The sequence below is a fragment of the Castor canadensis genome, chromosome 4 (genome assembly GCF_047511655.1).
Source record: "Castor canadensis chromosome 4, mCasCan1.hap1v2, whole genome shotgun sequence".
Lineage (NCBI taxonomy): Eukaryota > Metazoa > Chordata > Mammalia > Rodentia > Castoridae > Castor > Castor canadensis.
In genome coordinates, this window is record NC_133389.1 from 54,608,122 (window position 1) to 54,635,157 (window position 27,036).

Below are 27,036 nucleotides of genomic sequence, written 5' to 3' on the forward strand. Positions count from 1 at the left end.
GAATTGGTCTGAAGCCAGCCTCTATGGATAGTTTCCAAGACCCTATCTCAAAAATACCTAACACAAAACAGGGCTGGTAGAGAGGCTCAAGTGATAGTACACCTGACTAGCAAGTGTGAGGCCCTTAATTTAAGCCTCAGTACCACCAAAAAAAAAAAAAAACCCTAAAAATAAAAAACCAAACTCCCTATAGAGGATCTTCCTCTCACGATCTTCCCGCCTCCATCTCTGGAGTGCTGGGATTAAAGGTCTGTGTCACCACACTCCACTGTTTTGGACTATTAAATGAGCTAGCACAGTATGAGTAAAGCATTTATGGGGCTTGAGGAAAAAGTGCCATCTAGTAGAAGTACAGCTATTATCTTTCTCTTTGATTAGGACATTTTTAAGGTAGGTTTTGGAAAAAAGTGCATTATAAGAAATGGGTAAATGATTAACTTGGTTACAAAAGTCAAATTTTGATTGACAGAAACCAAGGTGATTTATGCTAATCCATGCTAGTACAGAGAGGCACAGGAGCTCATAGGCTGTTCTGCCAGGAAGCTTGAGGGCAGCTCCCTGAAAGAGGGTATCTCCTGTCTGGTGTCATTTTGTTACTCGAATACAGCTTTGCCCTTCCCCACCTCCTTTGTGCTATTGCTATTGACTATAGGCTCTTCCATTACTCTTTATTAAAAGGGTGATATTAAAGGCTGGTAAACCTGAGAAGCAGCAGGTTTTTGGCTAATTTTGGTGATATATTTTTGTAGTCTGGCTGTATGCAACTTTAATGCTCAGTTGAGGAAGTTCCGAAATTGTCTTTATGATAATTTAACAAATGTTTTGTATATACATGAAGGAATTATCACCAAAGCTTTTCTCTATTTGGGAAGTTTGACTCAGATTAGGCCTTATAAAACACAGGTACATACCTAAGAACAAGACGTTAGCTGGGCCCCAGTGACTCATGCCTGTTATCCTAGCTATTTGGGAGGCTGAGATTGGGAAGATGGTGGTTCCAGGCCAGCCATGACAGGAATTTGCAAAATCCCCATCTCAAACAATATCTGGCATGGTAGTAAGCACCTGCCATCTTAACAATGGCAGGAATCCTAAAATAGGAGGATCATAGTCAAGGCCAGTCTGGGCTGAAGGTAACACCCTAACTCCAAAATAATAAGAGCAAAGAGGGTTGGAGATGTGGCTCAAGTAGTAGAGTGCCTGCCTTACAAATGCAAAGTCCTGAGTTCAAACCCTAATACTGACAATAAATACGTAGATAAATACACAAATAAATAAAGCTAAGATTTTAATGTTTTCCCATTCTTGTCTTAATGATGGATCACTGTGTATCTCTATATTGCAACAATTAATAGGTGACAGCTGTATTGCTTTTCTCAATACTATTTCCTGTTACTCTTGACTGGTCATGCAACTCCTGTGGGGACTCATTTTCAATGAGAACAATAAAATCTTGTTAGTCAAGGGCATCTAATGATTTCCTAACATGTTGAAAGGCTGGGTTAACAAATTTATGTTTTGTATACTTTTCATCAGTAATGAGACTTGGTCTGAGAGACATGGAATTTTAAGTGAAGGAGTTTTATACTTTTCTCACTTTTGGAATATTTAAAGTTTATATTTTATCTGTTTGCTAAACCATGAATAGAGAAAACTGTCATATTATTATGTAATAACGTTAAGAGAGCCAAATTTATTTCAGACACAATGCAACAGACTTTGAAGGTAAGGAATAGATAGTGCACAGTTCGGAAAACCAGATCTTAGAGGAATATCTACATTGTAGTACTAACGACTGTTTCTATTTCCCATCTGCTATGTCGGTTTGTTCTATCAGAGAGTTTCTTATGTGTACACATGTAGAAATACTCTACAAAAATGTTTCTGAGAAAGCAAAGCAATGCTAGGATTTTACTTTAATGTTTATCAAATATTTATAATTCTAAGGCTATTTTTATTGGTAACTATCTGGTATCTTTATCTGATTATTGCCAATTAAGAAATGGGTAAAGTGGGGGAAGATATATTTCCATGTTTTACACTGTTCTGTGAATATATTTCATGAACTTATACAAATGCTAATGTTTCCCAGATGTAGTAGGTATCACAGCTGCTCATTTGGTCATGACAGTTTCAGGAATGCATTGCTATGAATATATGGAATACCTCCCTCCTTTTTGCTCCGTGGTTAAGGAGAATCACAACTAAATTAAAGAATGAAGAAAATAGGACAAGCATATATTTATAGAGTATGTTATATTAAACTTTGTATTTGCTGTTTTTGTGTCTCTTCATTTCTTCTTATGGCTTCAAGTTGCCATTTGGTATCATTTTATTATTCCAATAGAGCCTTTTCATTTTCTGTCTTGTTTGCGGTTTTAAACATTATATTTCTATACGTTACAGCTTCAACAGTGCAATTACGTGCATATTACTTCATACAACTATTTTTAAAATTAGTTAAGGTGCAATGAAAGTCTTTTTTTTTTTTTTTCATTTTTCTTTTATTATTCATCTGTGCATACAAGGCTTGGTTTATTTCTCCCCCCTGCCCCCACCCCCTCCGTTACCACCCACTCCACCCCCTCCCGCTCCCCCCGTCAATACCCAGCAGAAACTATTTTGCCCTTATCTCTAATTTTGTTGTAGAGAGAGTATAAGCAATAATAGGAAGGAACAAGGGGTTTTGCTGGTTGAGATAAGGATAGCTATACAGGGCATTGACTCACATTGATTTCCTGTGCATGGGTGTTACCTTCTAGGTTAATTCTTTTTAATCTAACCTTTTCTCTAGTTCCTGGTCCCCTTTTCCTATTGGCCTCAGTTGCTTTAAGGTATCTGCTTTAGTTTCTCTGCATTAAGGGCAACAAATGCTAGCTAGTTTTTTAGGTGTCTTACCTATCCTCACCCCTCCCTTGTGTGCTCTCGCTTTTATCATGTGCTCATAGTCCAATCCCCTTGTTGTGTTTGCCCTTGATCTAATGTCCACATATGAGGGAGAACATATGATTTTTGGTCTTTTGAGCCAGGCTAACCTCACTCAGAATGATGTTCTCCAATTCCATCCATTTACCAGCGAATGATAACATTTCGTTCTTCTTCATGGCTGCATAAAATTCCATTGTGTATAGATACCACATTTTCTTAATCCATTCGTCAGTGCTGGGGCATCTTGGCTGTTTCCATAACTTGGCTATTGTGAATAGTGCCGCAATAACCATGGATGTGCAGGTGCCTCTGGAGTAACAGTCTTTTGGGTATATCCCCAAGAGTGGTATTGCTGGATCAAATGGTAGATCGATGTCCAGCTTTTTAAGTAGCCTCCAAATTTTTTTCCAGAGTGGTTGTACTAGTCTACATTCCCACCAACAGTGTAAGAGGGTTCCTTTTTCCCCGCATCCTCGCCAACACCTGTTGTTGGTGGTGTTGCTGATGATGGCTATTCTAACAGGGGTGAGGTGGAATCCTAGTGTGGTTTTAATTTGCATTTCCTTTATTGCTAGAGATGGTGAGCATTTTTTCATGTGTTTTCTGGCCATTTGAATTTCTTCTTTTGAGAAAGTTCTGTTTAGTTCACATGCCCATTTCTTTATTGGTTCATTAGTTTTGGGAGAATTTAGTTTTTTAAGTTCCCTGTATATTCTGGTTATCAGTCCTTTGTCTGATGTATAATTGGCAAATATTTTTTCTCACTCTGTGGGTGTTCTCTTCAGTTTAGAGACCATTTCTTTTGATGAACAGAAGCTTTTTAGTTTTATGAGATCCCATTTATCTATGCTATCTCTTAGTTGCTGTGCTGCTGGGGTTTCATTGAGAAAGTTCTTACCTATACCTACTAACTCCAGAGTATTTCCTACTCTTTCTTGTATCAACTTAAGAGTTTGGGGTCTGATATTAAGATCCTTGATCCATTTTGAGTTAATGTTGGTATAGGGTGATATACATGGATCTAGTTTCAGTTTTTTGCAGACTGCTAACCAGTTTTCCCAGCAGTTTTTGTTGAAGAGGCTGCTATTTCTCCATCGTATATTTTTAGCTCCTTTGTCAAAGATAAGTTGCTTATAGTTGTGTGGCTTCATATCTGGGTCCTCTATTCTGTTCCACTGGTCTTCATGTCTGTTTTTGTGCCAGTACCATGCTGTTTTTATTATTATTGCTTTGTAATATAGTTTGAAGTCAGGTATTGTGATACCTCCTGCATTGTTCTTTTGACTGAGTATTGCCTTGGCTATTCGTGGCCTCTTGTGTTTCCATATAAATTTAACAGTAGATTTTTCAATCTCTTTGATGAATGTCATTGGAATTTTGATGGGAATTGCATTAAACATGTAGATTACTTTTGGGAGTATCGACATTTTTACTATGTTGATTCTACCAATCCATGAGCATGGGAGATCTCTCCACTTTCTATAGTCTTCCTCAATCTCTTTCTTCAGAAGTGTATAGTTTTCCTTGTAGAGGTCTTTCACATCTTTTGTTAGGTTTACACCTAGGTATTTGATTTTTTTTGAGGCTATTGTAAATGGAATTGTTTTTATACATGCTTTTTCCGTTTGCTCATTGTTAGTGTATAGAAATGCTAATGATTTTTCTATGTTGATTTTATATCCTGCTACCTTGCTATAGCTATTGATGATGTCTAGAAGCTTCTGAGTAGAGTTTTTTGGGTCTTTAAGGTATAGGATCATGTCGTCTGCAAATAGGGATATTTTGACAGTTTCTTTACCTATTTGTATTCCTTTTATTCCTTCTTCTTGCCTAATTGCTCTGGCTAGGAATTCCAGTACTATGTTGAATAGGAGTGGAGATAGTGGGCATCCTTGTCTGGTTCCTGATTTTAGAGGGAATGGTTTTAATTTTTCTCCGTTAAGTATAATGCTGGCTGTAGGTTTGTCATATATAGCTTTTATAATGTTGAGGAACTTTCCTTCTATTCCTAGTTTTCTTAGAGCTTTTATCATGAAATGATGTTGGATCTTATCAAAGGCTTTTTCTGCATCTATTGAGATGATCAAGTGGTTTTTGTCTTTGCTTCTGTTAATGTGGTTTATTACGTTTATTGATTTTCGTATGTTGAACCACCCCTGCATCCCTGGGATGAAGCCTACCTGGTCGTGGTGAATAATCTTTTTGATGTGTTGCTGAATTCGATTTGCCATTATTTTGTTGAGGATTTTTGCATCAATGTTCATTAAGGAGATTGGCCTATAGTTCTCCTTTTTGGAGGTGTCTTTGCCTGGTTTTGGGATAAGTGTAATAGTGGCTTCATAAAATATGTTTGGCAGTTTTCCTTCCCTTTCTATTTCATGGAACAGTTTAAGGAGGGTTGGTATCAGTTCTTCTTTAAAGGTCTGATAGAATTCAGCAGAGAATCCATCAGGTCCTGGACTTTTCTTTTTGGGGAGACTCTTGATTGCTGCTTCAATTTCATTTTGTGTTATAGGTCTATTCAGGTGATTAATTTCCTCTTGGTTCAGTTTTGGATGATCATATGTATCTAGAAATCTGTCCATTTCTTTTAGATTTTCAAATTTATTTGAATATAGGTTCTCAAAGTAGTCTCTGATGATTTCCTGGACTTCCATGGTGTTTGTTGTTATCTCCCCTTTTGCATTCCTGATTCTACTAATTTGGGCTTTTTCTCTCCTCATTTTAGTCAGGTTTGCCAGGGGTCTATTGATCTTGTTTATTTTTTCAAAGAACCAACTTTTTGTTTCATTAATTCTTTGTATGGTTTTTTTGGTTTCTATTTCGTTGATTTCAGCTCTTATTTTTATTATTTCTCTCCTTCTATTTGTTTTGGGATTTGCTTGTTCTTGTTTTTCTAGGAGTTTGAGATGTATCATTAGGTCATTGATTTGGGATCTTTCAATCTTTTTAATATATGCACTCATGGCTATAAACTTTCCTCTCAAGACTGCCTTAGCTGTGTCCCATAGGTTCCGGTAGGTTGTGTTTTCATTTTCATTGACTTCTAGGAACTTTTTAATTTCCTCTTTTATTGCATCGATGATCCATTCTTCATTAAGTAATGAGTTATTTAGTTTCCAGCTGTTTGCATGTTTTTTGTCTTTACTTTTGTTGTTGAGTTCTACTTTTACTGCATTGTGGTCAGATAGTATGCACGGTATTATTTCTATTTTCTTATATTTGCTGAGGCTTGCTTTGTGCCCTAGGATATGATCTATTTTGGAGAAGGTTCCATGGGCTGCTGAGAAGAATGTATATTGTGTAGAGGTTGGATGAAATGTTCTGTAGACATCTACTAGGTCCACTTGATCTATTGCATATTTTAGATCTTGGATTTCTTTATTGAGTTTTTGTTTGGATGACCTATCTATTGATGATAATGGAGTGTTAAAGTCTCCCACAACCACTGTGTTGGCGTTTATATATGCTTTTAGGTCTTTCAGGGTATGTTTGATGAAATTGGGTGCGTTGACATTGGGTGCGTACAGATTGATGATTATTATTTCCTTTTGGTCTATTTCCCCTTTTATTAGTATGGAATGTCCTTCTTTATCTCGTTTGATCAATGTAGGTTTGAAGTCTACTTTGTCAGAGATAAGTATTGCTACTCCTGCTTGTTTTCGGGGGCCATTGGCTTGGTAAATCTTCTTCCAGCCTTTCATCCTAAGCATATGCTTATTTCTGTCGGTGAGATGAGTCTCCTGTAAGCAACAAATTGTTGGATCTTCTTTTTTAATCCATTTTGTCAAACGGTGTCTTTTGATGGGTGAATTAAGTCCATTAACATTAAGTGTTAGTACTGATAGGTATGTGGTGATTCCTGCCATTTAGTTATCTTAGTTGTTTGAAGGTTTGATTGTGTGTACCTAACTTGATGTTACTCTCTACTGTCTTGCTTTTTCTTATCCTGTGGTTTGGTGCTGCCTGCCTTTTCATGGTTAAGTTGGGTGTCACTTTCTGTGTGCAGGATCCCTTGCAGAATCTTTTGTAATGGTGGCTTTGTGGTCACATATTGTTTTAGTTTCTGCTTATCTTGGAAGACTTTTATTGCTCCATCTATTTTGAATGATAGCTTTGCTGGGTAGAGTATCCTGGGGTTGAAGTTATTTTCATTCAGTGCCCGGAAGATCTCACCCCACGCTCTTCTTGCTTTTAATGTTTCTGTTGAGAAGTCTGCTGTGATTTTGATGGGTTTACCTTTGTATGTTACTTGTTTTTTCTCTCTTGCAGCCTTCAATATTCTTTCCTTAGTTTCTGAACTTGTTGTTTTAATGATGATATGTCGTGGAGTAGTTCTATTTTGATCTGGTCTGTTTGGTGTCCTGGAGGCCTCTTGCATTTGTATGGGAATATCTTTCTCTAGATTTGGGAAATTTTCCGTTATTATTTTGTTGAATATATTACGCATTCCCTTCGCTTGCACCTCTTCTCCTTCTTCGATGCCCATGATTCTCAAGTTTGGTCTTTTGATGGAGTCGGTGAGTTCTTGCATTTTCTTTTCACAGGTCTTGAGTTGTTTAATTAGTAGTTCTTCAGTTTTTCCTTTAATTACCATTTCATCTTCAAGTTCTGAGATTCTGTCTTCTGTTTGTTCTATTCTGCTGGATTGGCCTTCCGTTTTGTTTTGCAGTTCTGTTTCGTTCTTTTTTCTGAGGTTTTCCATATCCTGGCTGTTTTCTTCTTTATTGTTGTCTATTTTTGTCCTGAGTTCATTTATCCATTTATTCATTGTGTTCTCTCTTTCACTTTGGTGTTTATACAGTGCTTCTATGGTTTCCTTTATTTCTTCTTTTGCTTTTTCAAATTCTCTATTTTTATTGTCTTGGAATTTCTTGAGTGTCTCCTGTACATTTTGGTTGACCCTATCCAGTATCATCTCTATAAAATTCTCATTGAGTACTTGTAGTATGTCTTCTTTTAAATTATTCTTGTAGGCTTCATTGGGTCCTTTGGCATAGTTTATCTTCATTTTGTTGGAGTCTGGCTCTGAGTTTCTGTTCTCTTCATTCCCCTCTGGTTCCTGTACTAATTTTTTGCTGTGGGGAAACTGGTTTCCTTGTTTTTTCTGTCTTCCTGTCATTGTCTTTGGTGTTGTTACTGTCCCTGTACTGTGTGTAATTAAGTATTTTCTAGCTTGTAATAATAACAATGGTAATATTGAGAATGGAAGAGTGAGCTGAGATGGAAAGCAAGAAGTTAAAGAAAAGGGGAAAACAAATATACAGACAAGAGGGAGAAAGCAGAACAAGGTATCAGACAAGAGAGTTTCAAAGGTATAAACAGGGAGTGTTAGTGTACTAATCGACAGTAAGCTGAACAGACAATAGAGTGACAGAGAGAGGATTGAAAATCAAAGATAAAAAAATAAAAAATAAGTATATGAAAGTAATATCTATTTCTAAAATGAATTAAAATAAAATGGAAAATAGAAAATTAAAAAAAACAAAAAAAACCAAAAAACCAAAAAACTTCCAAGTTTATATGCAATGCAATTTCAGTCTTAATAATTTGGATGTCCGTCTCAATCTCCAGTCCTGGAGTTGGTGCCTCAGATGTTGTTCTGTAGTTGTCTCATCAAAGGGGATGCATAAAGTAGAACAAAACTACACTCACACACACACAGAAGAAAAAAAAAAAAAAAGCCCCACCAAGTGTCCCCAGTTCAAATGCAATACAGTTTCAGTAAGTTTTTCGGCTTGCAGGTGTAATTCGGTTGTTCTCTCATCAAAGGTAGGGAGAAAAAGAAAAAAAAAGCGTCTGGAGGCAGTTCTGAGAGTGGTATCTGCAACTGTGGCTTGCCTGCCTGCTGCTCTCAGCCTGTAGCTGGCGGCGTTATTTATGCAGATCTCTGGGGTGGGCTTAGCACTCACCTGGTCCCACAGGCTTTGTTTGCTCAGAGTTCTCCTGTGCCGGGGAGGCGGGCCTCTGCTACAGGCTTTTCCCTTTCCAAGCACTGGGAAAGGCGACACTGCCCCGCGTTGTCAGGCCTGCGTGTTTATTTACAGTTCACGTGGGAAGTGGGTCTTCCCTCCTCTCACAAGCGTCCCCGCTCCCGGTTGCTGGGCGCGCCCTGCTCCCGCCAGAGCCTCTCCGGCCCGCCCGGCTCGTTTATTTACAGTCCCGGGAAGGATTCCCTTCCCCCAATCTTCAGCGTTCAGGGCGCCCCACCCTCTTTCCAGCGTCTTAACTGTTCTTATTGCTTAGTACTCAGTTTCTCTTTTTTTCCCGGGTGGAGGTCAGTCTGTCCAGGGGGCTATGCTGCTCTGGCCCAGGCTTGTCTGTGGGGAACCGCGGTACCGCGAAGCTCACCTGGTCCACGTCTTCCCAAGCCATATGGGCGCCGGCCACTGGCGGCCCGGGGGCCTCCTCGGTTCTCTGTTTAACGTGAAGTGGAGATTCTCTGCGCCGGCTGGAGGTGTGGAGGGGTCAAAGTTATGCCTTTTCTCGGTGATTATGACTGCAAAATGTGTCTCCAGCGTCTCTCCAAGATTTCACTATAGGAGGGTCGCTTTCTGCTTCCTACCTCTAGCCGCCATCTTGGAATTCTCCGAAAGTCTTTTACAATTATCTTTCTTAGAACTTTTCCATTTTCTGTTTATGTGTAGATTCAAATTACTGTTTGCTATTCCTTGCTTTCAGCCCAAAGAATTTCCTATAGTATTTCTTGTAAGGTGGGTATGCTAAGTAAAAAAAAAACCAAAAAACCTCAGTTTTTGTTTATCTTGGAATGTATTTATTTTGCAGTTGTTATAAAATTAAGTTTAATTTAGAAACTATTAAATTTTCTCATTTAAAGTATACTATTTGGTTGTTAAAATCTCCACAAACTTGAGCAACCATCACTACGATCTCATTTCAGAACATTTTCATCACTTTAGAAAGTCCATACTCATTAACAGTCATTTCTGATTCCTCCTCCTGTTGGAACTTGGCAACCATTTGATTTTTCTATGGATTTGCCTGTTATGGACATTTCATTAATGAAACCATATAATATGTGGATGACATGCACCTGACTTCTTTCAATTAGCATGTTTTCAAGGTTTAATTATGTTGTAATATGCATTAGTATTTCATTCCTTTTTTATGGCTGAATAATTTCCACTTATGGATATACCATATTTTATTCATTACCAGTTGATGCACATTTGAGTTTCTGCTTTTTTGAGTATTTTGATTAATGTTGCTATGAATATATGCATAAATGTTTTTGTGTAGACATATTTTCAATTCTTTTGGGAATGTAACTAGAAGTTAAATTTCTGGGTCATAAACTAATGGTAGGGGCTGTAGGTATGACTAAGTGGTAGAGTACTTGCCTAGCAAGTGCAAGGCCCTGAATTTAAGCTCCAATACCACCAAACAAAAACAAAAACAAAACCTCAGTATTTTCCTTTTTTGAGAAACTGCCAAAGTAGTTTTAATAGAACCTACATCAACAATGTATTGGTATCAATTTCATCATATCCTTGCCAAAACTTATTGTCTCTCTCTTTTTTTAAAATTTTTTTTATTGTTTTATTATTCATATGTGCATACAAGGCTTGGGTCATTTCTCCCCCCTGCCCCCACCCCCTCCCTTACAACCCACTTCCCCCCCTTTCTCTGCCCCCCACCTCCTCAATACCCAGCAGAAACTATTTTGCCCTTATCTCTAATTTTATTGAAGAGAGAGTATAAGCAATAATAGGAAGGAACAAGGGTTTTTGCTGGTTGAGATAAGGATAGCCAAACAGGGAGTTGACTCACATTAATTTCCTGTGTGTGTGTGTTACCTTCTAGGTTAATTCTTTTTGATCTAACCTTTTCTCTAGTTCTTGGTCCCCTTTTCCTATTGGCTTCAGTTGATTTTAAGGTATCTGCTTTAGTTTCTCTGCGTTAAGAGCAACAAATGTTAGCTAATTTTTTAGGTGTCTTACCTATCCTTCATAGCTCCCTTGTGTGCTCTCGCTTTTATCATGTGCTCAAAGTCCAATCCCATTGTTGTGTTTGCCCTTGATCTAATGTCCGCATATGAGGGAGAACATACGATTTTTGGTCTTTTGGGCCAGGCTAACCTCACTCAGAATAATGTTCTCCATATTGTCTCTCTTTTTAATTAAAGCTATCCTACTGGGTATGAAGTCTTTGTGTCATCCATGGTTTCTTTTTTTCTTTTTATTGTTGTGCTGGGTGAGGGCACATTGTGGCATGTACAAAAGTTCTTACAATGTATCAACTATATCATACTTGAATTCACCCTTTCCAATGTTACCCTTTATCCCCCACAACCCCTAGATTCATGGAACAGTTCCAACAGGTATAATTTTTACATTTACATGCATGTGTACACATTTTTTGCAGTGTATTCACTCTCCTACCCTCTCCCCTCCCCGCTAGGCAGGAACTGCTCTGCCCTCCTGTTCTCTGATTTTGAAGAGGAAAAAAGAGAAAATATAAAAAGAAAAACATGACATTTTTGCTAGTTTGAGATAAAGATAGATACACACGGAGTTTCCTTGTGATAGTTCCTTTCATACATCTATTATAGCCCTAATTGGTTTATCTCCTCTGTCTCCATTCTGTCTTAGTCCTTTTTGTATGTTGGTTTTAGCCATTTTAAGATTTCTATATTCATTCTTGTAAAGAGAGTATATCACCCATATTCAAATTCATAGTTTCCTTCTTTTACCCTTCCTGTGTGTGACCTTCCTTAGTATGACCAGTGTTTCATAATATTGCTGCATTTGTATTTTAGGTCTATATTCCACATATGAGAGAGAACATGTGGCTTTTGACATTCTGAGCCTGGCTAACTTCACTTAAGATGATGTTCTCTAGTTCCAACCATTTCCCTGCAAATGACAAAATTTCATTCTTCCTTGTGGGTGAGTAAAATTCCATTGCATATAACTACCACACTTTCTTAATCCATTCATCAGTAGTGGGGCATCTTGACTGTTTCCATAGCTTAGCTATTGTGAATAATGCTGCAATAAACATAGGTGTGCAGATGCCTTTGTTGTAAACTGACTCACATTCTTTTGGTTTATCCCTAGGAGTGGTATTGCTGGATAGTATGGCAGCTCTATTTTTAGTTTTTTAAGGAGCCTCCATACTGTTTTCCATAGTGGTTGTACTAGCTTACGTTCCTACCAGCAGTGTGTGAAGGTTCCTTTGTCCCTGCATCCTCGCCAACATTTGTTGTTTGTGTTCTTCTTTTTTTTTTTCCGAACAGAATTTTTTTGTTGTTGTTTGTGTTCTTGATGGAAGCCATTCTAACAAAGGTGAGGTGGAATATTAATGTGGTTTTGCATTCCTTTATTCATCCGTGGCTTCTGATGAGAAGTCAGGTTTTAACTTTCTGTAAGTTCCCATATACAGATGAATCTTTTCTCCTAAGTTTTTTCTATATGTATATCAATATTTTGACTATGATGTGAGGATAATGACTCCTTGCACTTATTCTACCTGGTATTTGTTGGGTTTCCTGGATGTGTGGATTAATGGTTTTTATCAAATTTAAAAAGTTTTAAGCCACTATATAGAAACAATCTTCAAATACATTTTCTGTTGTTTTTCTTTCTCTTTTTCTACTTCCATTATGCATATGCTGGTGGATTAATTGTGCCTCACCTTTGTCTGAGGCTCCATTAATTTTTTTTTCTTTTGGTGGCACTAGGGTTTGAACTAAGGTTTCACACTTGCTAGGGATGTGCTCTATTGCTTGAACCATGCTTCTATCAAATTTTTATTTATTCCTTATTCCCCTCTGCTTTACAGATGGAATAGTTTTATTGATTTATCTCCAAGTTTGCAGATTATTTATTTTGACTGCTCAAATCACTGTTGAGACTCTAGTGACTTTTTGTGCTTTGAAATAGCACTTTTCAACTTTAGAATTTTTGTTTTTATGGTTGTTTTGTATACTTTATATATTTTTCTTGATATTCTATATTTGATGAGATACTAACATCATATTCTTTCACTTTTTTTTGATGGTACTGGGGTTTGAACTTAGGGCCTCCACTTCAGCAATGTCCTAGATCCTTTTTGCTTCAATTATTTTTGAGGTAGGGTCTTTTCTTTTTGCCCAGGTCTGACCTTGTGCCACAGTCCTCCTACCTGTGGCCTTCCACATAGCTTGGATCAGAGGCACACACCAATATGCCCAACTTGTGTGATTAAGATGGGATCTTGCTTGCTGACTTTTTGCCCAGGGCTTGCACCACAATCCTCCTAGTCTCTGCCTGACTAGTTACGATCTCTTTAATAGTATTTTTTATCACATTTATAACAGTTGCCTTGAAATCTTTGTATGAAAAATCCAACAACTGGGCCCCCTCAAATAGTTTCTAATACCTATCCCTGCCCTGTGATCACACATTCCTGTTTCTTTGGGTGTTTCATATTTTTGATAACTGGACATTTTAATTAATAAATTTTAGTAATGATATACACTGATTTCCTACCCCTTGGGGATTATTTGCTTCTTTATTAATTCAGTAACTTGGCTAGATTAGTTTGATGAGATCTGTGTAGCTGCCTGTGACAACTCTTCTGAGAGGGCACCTCTCTGGGCATACCCAGTATTTCTGATCACCAGGGTTTTAGACTGTGGTTTTAGGTAGGCTATCCTTGTGTCTTTCCCCTTTAAGCTTTAAGCTTTTAAGTGGCTAGAACTGCTAGCTGATTTCTTGAAGCTGAATCAATTACTGGCTGATAGTTCTGCTATATATATATTTTTAGAATACCTTAAGCCCTTAATTCCATAGTCAATACACTCTGTGACAGAATGTGGTTGTTGCCAGTCTTTGAGGCTGGTTCTGACTTTCACCTGGGCAGAACTTCTATGTTATGGGGCAAGAGCTGATGGATGATTTCTGTCTTCCTTGGCTGTTATACCTGAATTGTCCCTGTAGAGATGGTTCTCTCTCTTTCTTTTTTTCTTTCTCTCTTCTTTTTCTTCCCTTTCTCATCTCTCTTTCTTCCTCCTCCTCCTCCTCTTCCTCCTCCTTCTCTCTCTCTCTCGGGAATACAGGGAAGCTTAGAACTGGTGCTATGCTGTGGCTAAGGCCACCGTAACCCAGTACCAGAGAGGAAGAGAAAGTTAATGTTCACCAGCTGTCACATGGTCTTTTCCTTAGGGATCTGGAGCAGCTCAGTGCTTTGTAGGAAAGCAGTACTGCACCCTTTATTAGCTGTTCTGCCCGGTACCTACCTAACTAATAGAGGTTGATGTGGTGGAACAGGTGCCTCACAGCTGCCACCAGCTGTTTGACATAGGCCTTTTGCTATACAGAGCTGTGGAAAATGGGATCTACTGATGTTCCCTGGCTGCTGAAACCATTCAGTACATTCCTCCAACTCACTGAGGCTGGGGGAGATGGGATCTGCTACCTGTATGCCATGTCCCCTGGCTCACTGAGACGGTCTGCCCTTTTCTGCAAGGCAGAACTGTTAGTGGATGGGTGAAGCCCCACAGCTTTCCACTGTTCTGAGCATCCATAGATTTTATTGAATAAATGCTTCTCAATTTGTCCTAATCGCTTTGATTAGTTTCCAGAGACTTTAAATAATTGTTTTTGCTAATTTTGATCAGCTTAATTGATACCTCTCCAGTGGAGAGGTTTTTCTGAGTTACTAACAACATTATCTCAGAAGTGCTATCTCCCACAATTAGGTAATTGTCAAAAACAAACAAATAAACAAGCAAACAAACAAACCCTGCCTTATCTTTTAAAGCATTTCTTAAAATGTACTGAAAAGATTTCCAGCTGAGCAGCTCATTTCACCTTTATTAAGGCTTGAAGAGCTGGGCTGAGGCATTGTCTCTCCCATTTTATCAATGGCATATTTGAAAAAACTGGAGGTATACTAGTAACTGACCTTCAGGAAACTCAAACCAGATATTCTTATTTGAGACCAGTTTATCAATGAGCTTAGATCATACTACTTAGATTACCAACATCATGGATAGCTATATTTTACTTTGTTCCAAGACACACAAAATCTGTTTGCTGTGTCAGTCTATTAGCACTTTAAATGAATTCCATTTTTCATGTCCTCATTAACTTGGGAGCTAATCTTTCTATTTTGAGAAAGACACCCAAAGAAATTCAGTTTTCATATAATTTTCCTTTGGCCTTGGGAAGGGGTGGCTGGCCTTTCTGGTTGTCCAGGGAATGTTGGCTTGGCTGCTGGATGTTGAGAGCTCAAGGGCAGCCTGAATATGCACCTGCTACAGCGTTGTTTCAAATACAGGTGGTTTGTGACTTACCACTGTCCAGCTGAATGATTTTTTTGACTTCACAATGTTGCAAAAGCAATACACGCTCAGTAGATCCATACTTTGAATTTTGATCTTTCCAAGGCTGTTTGTGGTGTGGTAGATACTCTCTAGCTCTGCTGGGTAGTAACAATCAATTGCACGCAGCTCTCAGCCACGCGATCCTGATGGAAGCAGCCAACACTGCACAGTGTGTTGTGTGGCTAGGCAAAGATACTGGTAGGTTAGGAGAATTCAGTGCATTTTTTACTGTGACAGTTTTACCTGCATTGAGGAACATCTAAATATGCTGAGGCATTAGCCTTTACCAAGAGCCAACAGAGACAAAAACCAAGTTAAGTTGTAGGTCTAGATTCCAGATCTGCCATTTTACCCCCAATAATCAGAGACCCAAGATGTTTTCAATTAACTACTGTAATCTCAATTAAGAGAAAAAACATCTCACCTTTGTATCCCATCACTTTCAAAATTATTTCCCCTTTTGTGTTATTATTTTATTCTTGTCTTTATGTAAATGATTCTTGTATTATTAAAATTTTAAGTTTAAAAAAATTTGCACCATAAATTTCTCTCTTTCTCTCTGTGTCTGTCTGTCTCCTGGCAGTACTTGGGATTGAACCTAGGGTTTCATGATTGCCCTTTTGTATGTATGTATGTATATACTTGTTTATTTATTTATAGCCATACTGGATTTGAACTTAAGGTTTCACACTTGCTAGACAAGTACTCTAATATTTGAGCCATGTCCTTGGTCCTTTTTCACTTTAGTTATTTTTTGGATAAGGTCTCATGTTTTTGTTGTGGTTGTTGTTTTTATTTTCCATTTATTTTCTTTTCGCCCAGGCCAGTCTCAGACCACAGTCCTCCTACCTAAGATTCATACCTAGCTGGGAAAACAGATAGGCACCACCATCCCCAGTTTGTTTGTTGAGATTGGGGTTCTTGCTAACTTTTTGCCCAGGTTGGCCTCTAGCCAGGATTCCTTCCAATCATGGCCTCCCAAATATTTGGGATTGCAGGTATGAGCCAATGCACCTGGCCTATTTATTTAATTTTGAGATAGGGTCTTACTAACTTTGACTGGACTGACCTTAAACTCTGTCCTGTCTCAACTTCCTGAGTGCCAATATTATAGGCATGTACCACCATTCCTGGCTAGATCATATTTTTAAGAAATTAATATTTATAGTTAGTAAAACTTTTGGAGCTGGAAGGAATAGATCATAAATCTAATTATTTAACTTTTACAGAAGAGGGAAAAGGCCTGAGAGGTTACAAGACTTGCCAAAAGAGAAAAGTAGCCAGCAGCAGCTCAATATTCCTGGCTCCTATGTGCTTCCTTCATTTTAAACAAGACACTTTACACTAATGAACACTATCAAGAAAAAGCTGGAGCCAGGTGCTGGTGGCTCATACTTGTAATCCTAGCTACTCAGGAGGCAGAGATTAGGAGGATTGCGGTTTAAAGCCAGCCTGGGCAAGTAGTTCCATGAGACCCTATCTCAAAAAAAACCTTCACTAAAAAGGGCTGGTGGAGTGGCTCAAGTTGTAGGCCCTGAGTTCAAACCCCAGTACTGCAAATAAAAAAAAAAAGAAAAGAAAAAGCTGAACAAGTTTTTAGCTAAATCACCATCCCATTTGTGTAGAGCTCAAATATTAGCTTTTGGGTTTTAAACATTTGCTTCCTGAAAACCTGACTTTGTATGCAGTAAGAATATAAACATGATTTCTCTTTTTCTGGAATACAAACAGAAGGGCTGCTAGGCTCCCCAAAGTGCCTGTGAAGCATAGCGAGACAGGCCTCTGATTGGGCACCGCCTGTTGGGTCTCCATGGGCCTCATTAGTTTGACGCGCTTTGCTTCTGTGACAATGGAGTGCTGGCCCAGTCAATTACTCGCACCTGCACCTCTCAGCTTGTCACACTGCCTCCCTGTTTTTGGGGTGTGGAAATTACTGGGAAAGAAAAGCCTCGTTGAAGGGAGACACCTCCATATTTTTTTCCCTTCTGTGCCCAGGTAAAGGATGCAGATCTTCCCTCAAACAAGTGGAGGTGAATCTATTCCTTTAAATTTTAAAACCTGTTTTCCTTGCAAGATATGGGAACTTCCAAGTTTTAAGCACTGGCAACTCTTTGGTATAATTAGTACTTATCTCTTTCATTTTTCTCTTGGAGGGTTTTTCCTGTTTCCACATGTAAAGATAAGCAATGTAGTTTATTATGTTTGAACATATCAGATCAGTAAATACTACCCATCCTGATATTTAAAAATAGCTATTATATGGAATAGTTTTATTCTAAACTGACATTAACATTCACACTCACATTTCATTCTTTCTTTTCTTTTTTAATGAATGGAAATCATAGTCTCAATCATTTTCTGAATGGGAAAGGACCATAGTGAAAGAAAGAATGGCAAGTTTCTATTCTGATGTAACTGGAAAGTCAGAATCTCAGTGTTTTTTCAGTCTCATAACAGTTTCAGGACCCTTATGTAAGCAACAACAGTCACGTTGGGTCTACTTTAGCCATAGGCAACTTTCACTGTGAAAAAGTGAAGAATCTTGAGGCCCTGAGCTCAAACTCCATATTGCCAAAACAAGAAACAACAAACAAAAGTAAGGAATCTGCTGTTAACTTTTATATTCATATGCTACTTTTTTCTTAAAGAAAAAACTCTGAGTTTCTTTTTATTTTTAGTTAATTATTTCTTTTATTGCTAGTATTTGAGAAATTCACTTCCTCTACCTGTGTGTTCTTAAATCTGTTTTCTCTAATCTCCTTGAATTGGTATAATAGATATCTTGGGTTCAAAGTAAGTAAACACTCTCAGCAACATTTCATAAACAAGGCCAGGTAGCACGTGCAAAACCTTATAAGGAGTAAGTAGGAGAGTTGAGGCTTAACCTGAGATTGACATAAAAGCCTAAACTTCTATCCACGGTGCTGAACAATTCTAGTTTTCCCCATTTCTTTCCATTACATTCTTCCCCCAACTTCTAAGCATGTGCTAGTGTCTCTTTCCTTAAACCAGTTACAGTGATTTCTTCCCTAGATCTTACTCCTCCAGGTCATCTTTTCTTTTCCTTTTTTGAGACAGGGTCTCGTTATGCAGTCCATGCTGACCTTGAAAACCCACATCTTTCCCTATTCTTTAGGTTTATATGAATAGTTCATTTTTAAATGAATGAATCACAAATTACTTATTTCTACTAGTGATGGAATGTGGATTTTTCCATTTTTTTTCCTACTTTTAGTAGAGCTGTCATGAGCAATCTTATATGTGACTTTTGATGGACAAAGCACCATCTTGTTTATGTATAAATACAGGAGTGGAAATTTTGCCTCATAGACTACAAGTTATTTGTTAAGTTTTAGTAGATATGCCCTAATCCTTTTAATACATTTTTATTGGTGCATATTAATTGTACAAAGGGGTTTAATTGTAGTATTTCCACAATGCATATATTTTACTTTTAGTAAATTCACCCCCTCTATTACTGTTTCTTATGTTCCTCTTGCCCCCGCCACCTTATTTTTAGATAGCTTTTAGTGAATTTCATTATTTTTTTAGACACAGATATAATATGCTTTGATATTATTTAACCTCCATCACCTCGTCTTTCCCCCCCCCACACACACTGGTTTCCCTCAAACAGTTCCACATTGACATTCATGTCACACACACAGACACTTAGGCCTACATTCCAGAGAGTCCACACATGGGAAAAAACATATACTACTTTGTCTTTCTGAACCTGTTTTATTTTGCTTGACATGATGATCTCCAGTTCCACCCACTTTCCTTAAAATGACATAATTTCATTCTTTTTTATGGATGAACAGTACTCCACTGTGTATATATAAATTTCAGTTCACCAGTTGATGGGCACCTAGACTGGCTCCATAGCTTGGCTATTATGAATAGTGCTACAATATTGCTGCAAATGTTTATAATTAAAGTAAAATAGTGTGTAGATGTCTTTATTGTATCCTGACTTACATTACTTTGGATATTTGTCCAAGAGTAGTGCAGCAGGGTCATATTTTAGTTCTAATTTTAGTTTTTTAGGAACCTCAATGCTGATCTCCATAGTGACTGTACTAGTTTACATTCCTATCAATGATGTGTAAGGATTCCATTTTTCCCTGCTTCCTTGCAAGAGGTTTCTTTGTTCTATTTCATATAAGTATATGAAGTCCATCAACCACATACGCTCACCTTAATCTCCTTCATTTACCCTCCTCCTGGCATTAGTAACTAGTGTCTGTTTAGTCTATCAGTACTGTGTCTATTTCACAGTCTTGTCTTTCATTATTAATATTTAAGTTGATGTTCAAAGGGGGTTCTCTATGTATCCCTGTGGGTATACTTTATCTTGGTCCATTCAACTCCATTACTCTCCCTTACCCCTTTACCTCCCACCCCTCTTTTCAACAGTTTTCAATATTCATCCTTATATCCTCTACCTTCACAGATGTGATGTTTTATGATATTACTGATGCTCTATCACTCTCTTTTCCTTGCCCTCTTTCCCTGAGTTCCACAGAGCAGTTCCACTACTACAAACATGTTCTACATATGAGTTCATAGTGATCATACTTGTTTTTTGTGTATGTGTTTATCTTTTGGATCTATCTTCCATGTATGAGAGAAAACATGCGGCCTTTGTCTTTCTGAGCCTGGCTTACTTCACTTAACATGATGTTCTCCAATTGCATCCATTTACATTAAAACCCCATGTCATTATTCCTTGTGGCTGACTGAAACTCCATTGTGTATATATACCACAATTTTTGATCCATTCATCAGTTGTAGGGTATCTGGGTTATTTCCATAGCTTGGCTATTGTGAATAGTGCTGCAATGAATATTGGTGTACAGGTGTCTCTATTGTATACTGACTCACATTCCTTTGGGTAGATGCTCAGGAGCGATATCACTGGATCATATGGCTCTTCTATCTTTAGCTTTTTGGGGAATCTCCATCTGCTTTCCATAGTGGTTGTACTAATTTGCATTCCCACCATCAATATATAAGGGTTCCTGTTTCACCATATCCTTGCTAGCATTTGTTGTTTTTGCCCTTGATTATGGCCATTCTAACTGGAGTGAGATCAAATGAGTGTAGTTTTGATTTACATCCCTTTTATAACCAGGGAAGTTGAACATTTCTTCATGTATTTACTGGCCATTTGTATTTCTTCCTTTGAGAATTTCATGTTTAACTCATGTGCCCATTTCTTCATTGTGATGTTGATTCTTTGGGGGCTGAGTTTTTTGAGTTCCCTGTAGATGCTGGATATTAGTCCCTCATCAGATGAATAGCTGGCAAAGATTTTCTCCCATTATGTGGACTGTCTCTTGAGTCTAGTGACTATTTCCTTTGCTGTGCAGAAGCTCTTTAGTTTGATGCAATCCCATTTGTTCATTCTTTCTCTTAGATGCTGAGTCTTTTGAGTTCAGTTTAGGAAGTCATTCCCTATACCTTTATGTTCCAGTGTATTTCTTACTATTTCTGGAGTTGTTTCAAAGTTTCAGGCTTTATATTAAGATCTTTGATCCACTTTGAGTTGATTTTGGTACAGGGTGAAAGACAGTGATCTAGTTTCAGTCTTTTACATGTGGAGATCCAGTTTTCAATATTTGTTGAAAAGGCTGTCTTTCTCCATCATGTATTTTGGTCTCTTTTGTCAAATCACAGTTGGCTGTAGATGTGTAGGTTTATGTCTGAGTCTCCTATTCTAATCCATTGGTCTTCCAGTCTGTTTTTGTGCCAATACCAAAGCATACATGTTTTGACAAATAATCCCTCCCATAGACAAAATGAACAAACAATAGTATTGACTACAAAAATAAAATTGATCATAATAAAACTCCTTTGTGCAATTAATACATGATAAATGGAAAAACTCAAGTCCTATGGAGACCTATTTTTCATTCTTGTCCTTTGTTGTTTAAGTGTCTGTTTATTGTTCACTGGATTTTTTGCCTTGGTATTATACCTGTATTTGTATTGTGCTTAAGTCAATGTAACCCCCTCTCCACTGCACTTCCTTGCCCTTTCTCCCCCCATCCTGTGTTAAGTTTTCAGCGTACTTCCTTGTGTCTTGTTCCTACACAGGTGTGATGTGCTTCATTATTATTTGCTATCTTTCTTTTTCTTTCCATCTTTTTCTCCTTTCTTGGTCTCCTCTACCAGTCCCACTTTTGGATACATGTTCTGTAAATATTTCTATGTTTTACCCTCCTATATGAACAACTACATTTGCAGAATATTGGATCTTGTAACTATTTTAAATTTTTGTTACCTAACTCATTTTTCTTCTTCTTTGTTTTTTTTGGTAATACTGGTGTTTGAACTCAGGAGTTCATACTTGCTAGGCAGTACTCTACCACTTGAGTTAATCCACCAGGTCTTTTTTCCTTTTGGGTATTTTCTGGACAGGGTTTCATGAACTACTTGCGCAGGCTGGCTTTCACCCACATGACACTCCTGGTCTTAGACTCCCAAGGAGCTAGGATTATAGGTGTGACCAGCCAGCTCCTGGCCTGACTCATTTCTTAATAGCTGAGTTTTACATATTCTAGGAGTGTTACATATTCTAGGAGAGAGAAGATACTCCTCAAATACATGATCTATGTAAAATCACAATCAAAGTTTGCTGAGAATTTGTCTAGTTCTTTAAATATGTACAAAAACAATATATGTAGCACTGGGCTTAATATATTCATATGCACCTTCCCATACTTGTACATACAAACACAACAGAAACAAAGCAAAACTCATTAAAATAAAGAACTTTAATAATATAGCGAGACATATTCATTTGAACACATGGGGCTGGAAATATCTGTTTACATATCTGGGGTCTAATCTGTTTGGAATATAATGACATTTCCTTTATGTCTATGTTAAGAATATTTTATTCTTTTGGTTGAATTAGGGGTTGAAATATAACTTACGGATAATTAATATGGGAGTTAAAGGAAACTATACCTAAGCTAACAGTATTGGTGTTAGAAGAGAAAAAAGAAAAAATATTTTCACATTTGGAAAAGAGAACAGTAATAAAAGTATTGCTCTTTTAAGAACCAAGCATGAGAGGTTTGTGTGTGTATGTGTATATATGTGCGTGCTTGTGTTTGAGTGTGTGTACATGTGTATTTGTGTGTGTCCATGTGTGTGAGTGCCTGTGTGTGCATGTTTGTGTTTGTCTGTATATAAAAGAAATAATAGCAGAAAATAAAGGTTGAATTTTAAAACAACATGTTACAATGACTTAAAGTAGTTCAAAACTTTCCAGTTCTCTGTTGAAGGCCATGTACACATGAAGCTGCATGTGGACTCTGTACTCTCCTGGCCTCTGGCTAGCCAGGACTGCCTGGAGGACTTGGGAATGGTACCTGGCCAATCCTGTGCCAAAGAAGATGGGAGCTGACTCTTTTTCTGGAACAGAAGTTTAAAAATAAAGACTCAGCCATCACCCAGATGGGCAGGGGTCTGCAGCTGTTTGTGCACCCTGTTGAAACTGGAAGTTTGATATTGCTATTCTAATAGAGGTGACTGGGAAGGAGTGGCAGGGACAGGGTGGCAGGGAATTGGATGGGGCAGAGACCTAACCCTACTTCCCCAGGCTCTGTTTTAGATCATCATGAGCCACCCCCAACCCCTATGATCCCAGAAGGTGATACATGGGCTGCCCAGCCCTTCCTGTTCCTCTGGCTTCTAGATCTCACATGGCACATCAGTAGGGCTCGGGGGGGGGGGGGGTGGGGGGGGGCAAGCTGCCAGAGCCTGTCCTTGTGTGGGCTCCACCATCTCAATGAGGCTCACCTCTTGAAGGTCATACTGCTATGCCTTCAGCACTGCCCTCTCATTTTCATACAGGACAAAGAATTCTCCCATGGTGTCCATGGCTCTGGACAGCTGGTGATAGAGATGTTCTAGATCCTTCAACTTCTTCCCAAACTCCAGCTTCTCTTGCAGGACCTGCAGGGCCTGGTGACTTTGCCCTCCCTCTGCAGCCCCCACAGTTGTCCCAGACAGCTGTCCCAGGAGTCAGGCCTGCCAGCTGAGCCAGGTACTGGCAGTGTGTCTTCTGCTTCCTCCGTCGCTCCAGCAGCTGGGCCTTCTCTTCCTCAGCTCAGGTGAGAGTGACACTGAGAAATGCCACCATGGCTTCAGGGCTGTCCTGACCCTCTGGGATGGTGTGATCAAGTGGAGGAGACGCCTCATCATTGTTCATCTTATCAACTCCATCTTCTTCCTCAGGGACAGACAGGAAGCTTAGCTGGGCCTACAGGTGATAGTTTTGCTGGTTGGTTGCTTCCAGCTCATTCTAGGTTTCCCTCAACTCCTGGTGGACCATCTCCAAGGCCATCTTGCCTTGTACCTGCCCGTGCTGCAGCTGCTCCAGGAGCTGGGTCTGCATTAGCAGCTGCCCATGCAGTGCCTTCTCGTCAGAGGTCAGCAGTTGGTAGGTGGCCAGGTGTTGCTAATATGCGGCCACTTACTGCTACAGGTGAGAAAGGTACTGGTCTTGCTGCCCCTGTAGGCCACAAGCCTCCTGGCTGTTGGCTACCATGGTTGCCTTCATGTCTCTCAGTATCTCCTGCAGCTGGCCTACCTTCTTAGCCAGCTGGGTCTTGATGTGCTGCTCCGAGTGCAGGGCTCTGGTGAGCTCCACATTGTTTCTAAGCATGATGAATTCATTCTGCAGCTCAGCCAGCTGATCTTTGAGCTGGCAGTTCTGTTGGAGTGTGCAGCTGACTGTGGTTCAGTCGTTTTCCACAGTTTCTAAGATCTTCTTGTGGTCTTCAGCCTGCTGGCTCCAGACCTCTGCCCTGAGCTGCAGCGACAGCAGCCGCTCCTCCTGCTCCTGGTTGAGCAGAAAGGGGTGGTGGCTGAGCTAATAGAAGTAGTTAATTGAGAAGCAGACTGGGATAGGTATGAAGGATCAAGTAGGTATTAAGACAGGAGAGAGTTGGGGGAGAACAATGGGGAAAATTGAAAAGATAGACAAACATATAAATACCACAGAATAGAAAAAAAAATCTGGAAATCTGTACATTAAAAACATTGGTGGTGAAGAAGGATTGTGGGTAGGTAGAGAGAGAGAGAGAGAGAGAGAGAGAGAGAAATTGGAGGCTAAGAATGCAAAACTTTTGTTGGGGTGTACAGAAAAAGAAGCTACAAATAAGTAAAAAATTCTACAGCACAAATTTAGCTGCAACAAACACAAATTCTACATAAAAATTGTGAATTTTCTATTACTTTTCTGAGCTGTTGATCTCTGTCCACCCTGTGTTTGAGTATTTCAGTCCACTAAATGGCAGGCTAATTGGATACCTGCCTCAGGATGGTGCCTGATGCTGGGGAGAGAGAGGTGTTTGAAGATCTAAGAGGGATCTCTGGAGTTTTTACTGTCAACTTCCCTTCCTCACTCCCTCCACACTTGCAACTTTTTCCTCTCTCAAGCACCCCAGAACTTACAGACTGTAGTTGTACACAAATGCGGTTTTTTGTCTAGATGTCTTCACTGGTGTTGGTCTCCAGTGGGGTTTGAGGTGCAGCAACTTGTTGGTGTTGCTATCTCTGCTACACCTGCTGTTGTGCATCCCACAACTTCTTAGGCTGCACTGTGCCATGTTCCAATGACTGTGGGCTACTGCCGGTTCCCAGTAAGTTTTCCCTGGTGGGTACCTTTCCCTGCTGTCCTTCACTACCCCTGCAAATGGGTGTGTGGGTTCCAGGGATTGTCATGCATGGGTTCCAGGAAGGGTCTTTTTTCAAAGGTACCCATGCCATGTGGCTCCACTTCTGCTCCCTGGATCCCAGCAGCTTTCCTCAGCAATTCACCTTTCTTGTTTGGGTGCAGTTCTTGGGGTGAATATTTCAGTTTCCCCTTCCCTGCTGGAGGAGGAGGAAGGTGTTCATCTCGTGTGGGGGGAGTGCACACTTACAAACTGTTTCTCCATGAATTCTGTTGCTTCACTCTTTGTGGGTTCAGAACAGAGCTCTTCTATTTGCTAACTCTGGGACCAGGTGTGGTCTTCAAGGGCCCTCAGTTTCCACCTTTGTTCAGTTTTGTCAGAGCTCCAGGATTTGGAGCTGTCAGCAATCTGACATCTTGCTCCTCTTTCTGCAAATGCCATCTCATTCCTAATTATGTTAATTTTGGTCTTTTTCCTCCTAATTTTAGTCAGATTTGCTAGGTGTTTATTAATCTTATTTATCTTTTCAAAGAATCAACTTTTTGTTTCATTGCTTCTTTGTATTTTTTTGCTCTCTGGTGTATTGGCTTCACTCCTTATTTTTACTATCTCTCTCCTTCTGGTTTTGGGTTTAATTTATTCTTGTTTTTATAGGCATTTGAGATGCAGCATTAGGTCATTTATTTGAGCTCTTTTTGTGTTTTTAATATATGCATTCATGTCCATAATCTTTGTCTTTAGCACTGCCTTTACTGTGTCTCACAGGTTGTGGTTAGTTGTGTTTTCATTTTCATTAAATTCCAGGAACTTTTTTGATATCCCCCCTTATTTCTTCAATGACCCACTGTTCATGGAGCAATCTGCTGTTCAGCATCCAGGTGTTTGAATATTTTCTACTGCATCTTCTGTTGTTGATTTCTGGAGTATTATTCTGTTGTAGTTAGACAGTATGCCAGGAGGTTATTTCAATTTTCTTTGTTAAGATTTGTATTGAAAGTGAGAGCACACAAGGGAGATGTGAGGATAGGTAAGACACCTAAAAAACTAGATAGCATTTGTTGTCCTCACTGCAGAGAAACTAAAGAAGATACTTTAAAGCAACTGAGACCAATAGGAGAAGGGGACCAGGAACTAGAGAAAAGGTTAGCTCAAGAAGAATTAACTTAGAAGGTAACACACATGCACAGGAAATCAATGCGAGTCAACTCCCTGTATAGCTATCCTTATCTCAACTAGCAAAACCCTTGGTCCTTCCTATTATTGCTTATACTCTCTCTTCAACAAAATTAAAGACAAGGGCAAAATAGTTTCTGCCAGGTAGCGAGGGGTAAGGGGGGGTAAGGGAGGGAGTGGGAGGGGGAGGGAAGGGAGGGAGTGGGGGAAGGGGGGAGAAATGACCCAAACATTGTATGCACATATGAATAAAATAAAAATTAAAAAAAAAGATTTGTATTGAGACCTAAAATATGGTCTGTTTTGGAGAATATGTCATGGGCTATTGAGAAGAATGTATATTGTGCTGTTGCTGGGAGAGAATACTCCACAGACGTCTGTTAGGTCCCTTTGATCTATGGCATCATTCAATTCTAAAGTTTCTTCTTTATTTTTGTCTAGATGGCCTATCTATTGGTGATAGTGGAGTATTGAAGTCTCCCACTAACACTGTTTTGGGGGCTCTCTGTGTTTTTAAGTCCATTAGTGTATGTTTAATGAAGTTGGGTGCACTGACATTGGGTGCATCCAAATTAGGAATTGCTATTTCCTCTTGATGTATTCCTCCTTTTTACTAGTATTAAGTGAACTTATTTGTCTCTTCTGACTAATTTAGGTCTGAAATCTACTTTATCTGATATAAATATTGCTACTCCTGCCTGTTTTAGGTAGCCATTATTAGCTTGGAAAATCTTTTTCCATTGCTTCACTCTAAACTGATGTTTGTTTTTGTTTATTAAGTGGGTTTCTTGTAAACAACAAATCATCACAACTTTCTTTTTACTCTAGCTTCCCAGTTGGTGTCTTTTGATGGGGGAGTTGAGGCCATTAACATTCAGTGGTAATTTTGAGAGGCATGTGCTGATTGCT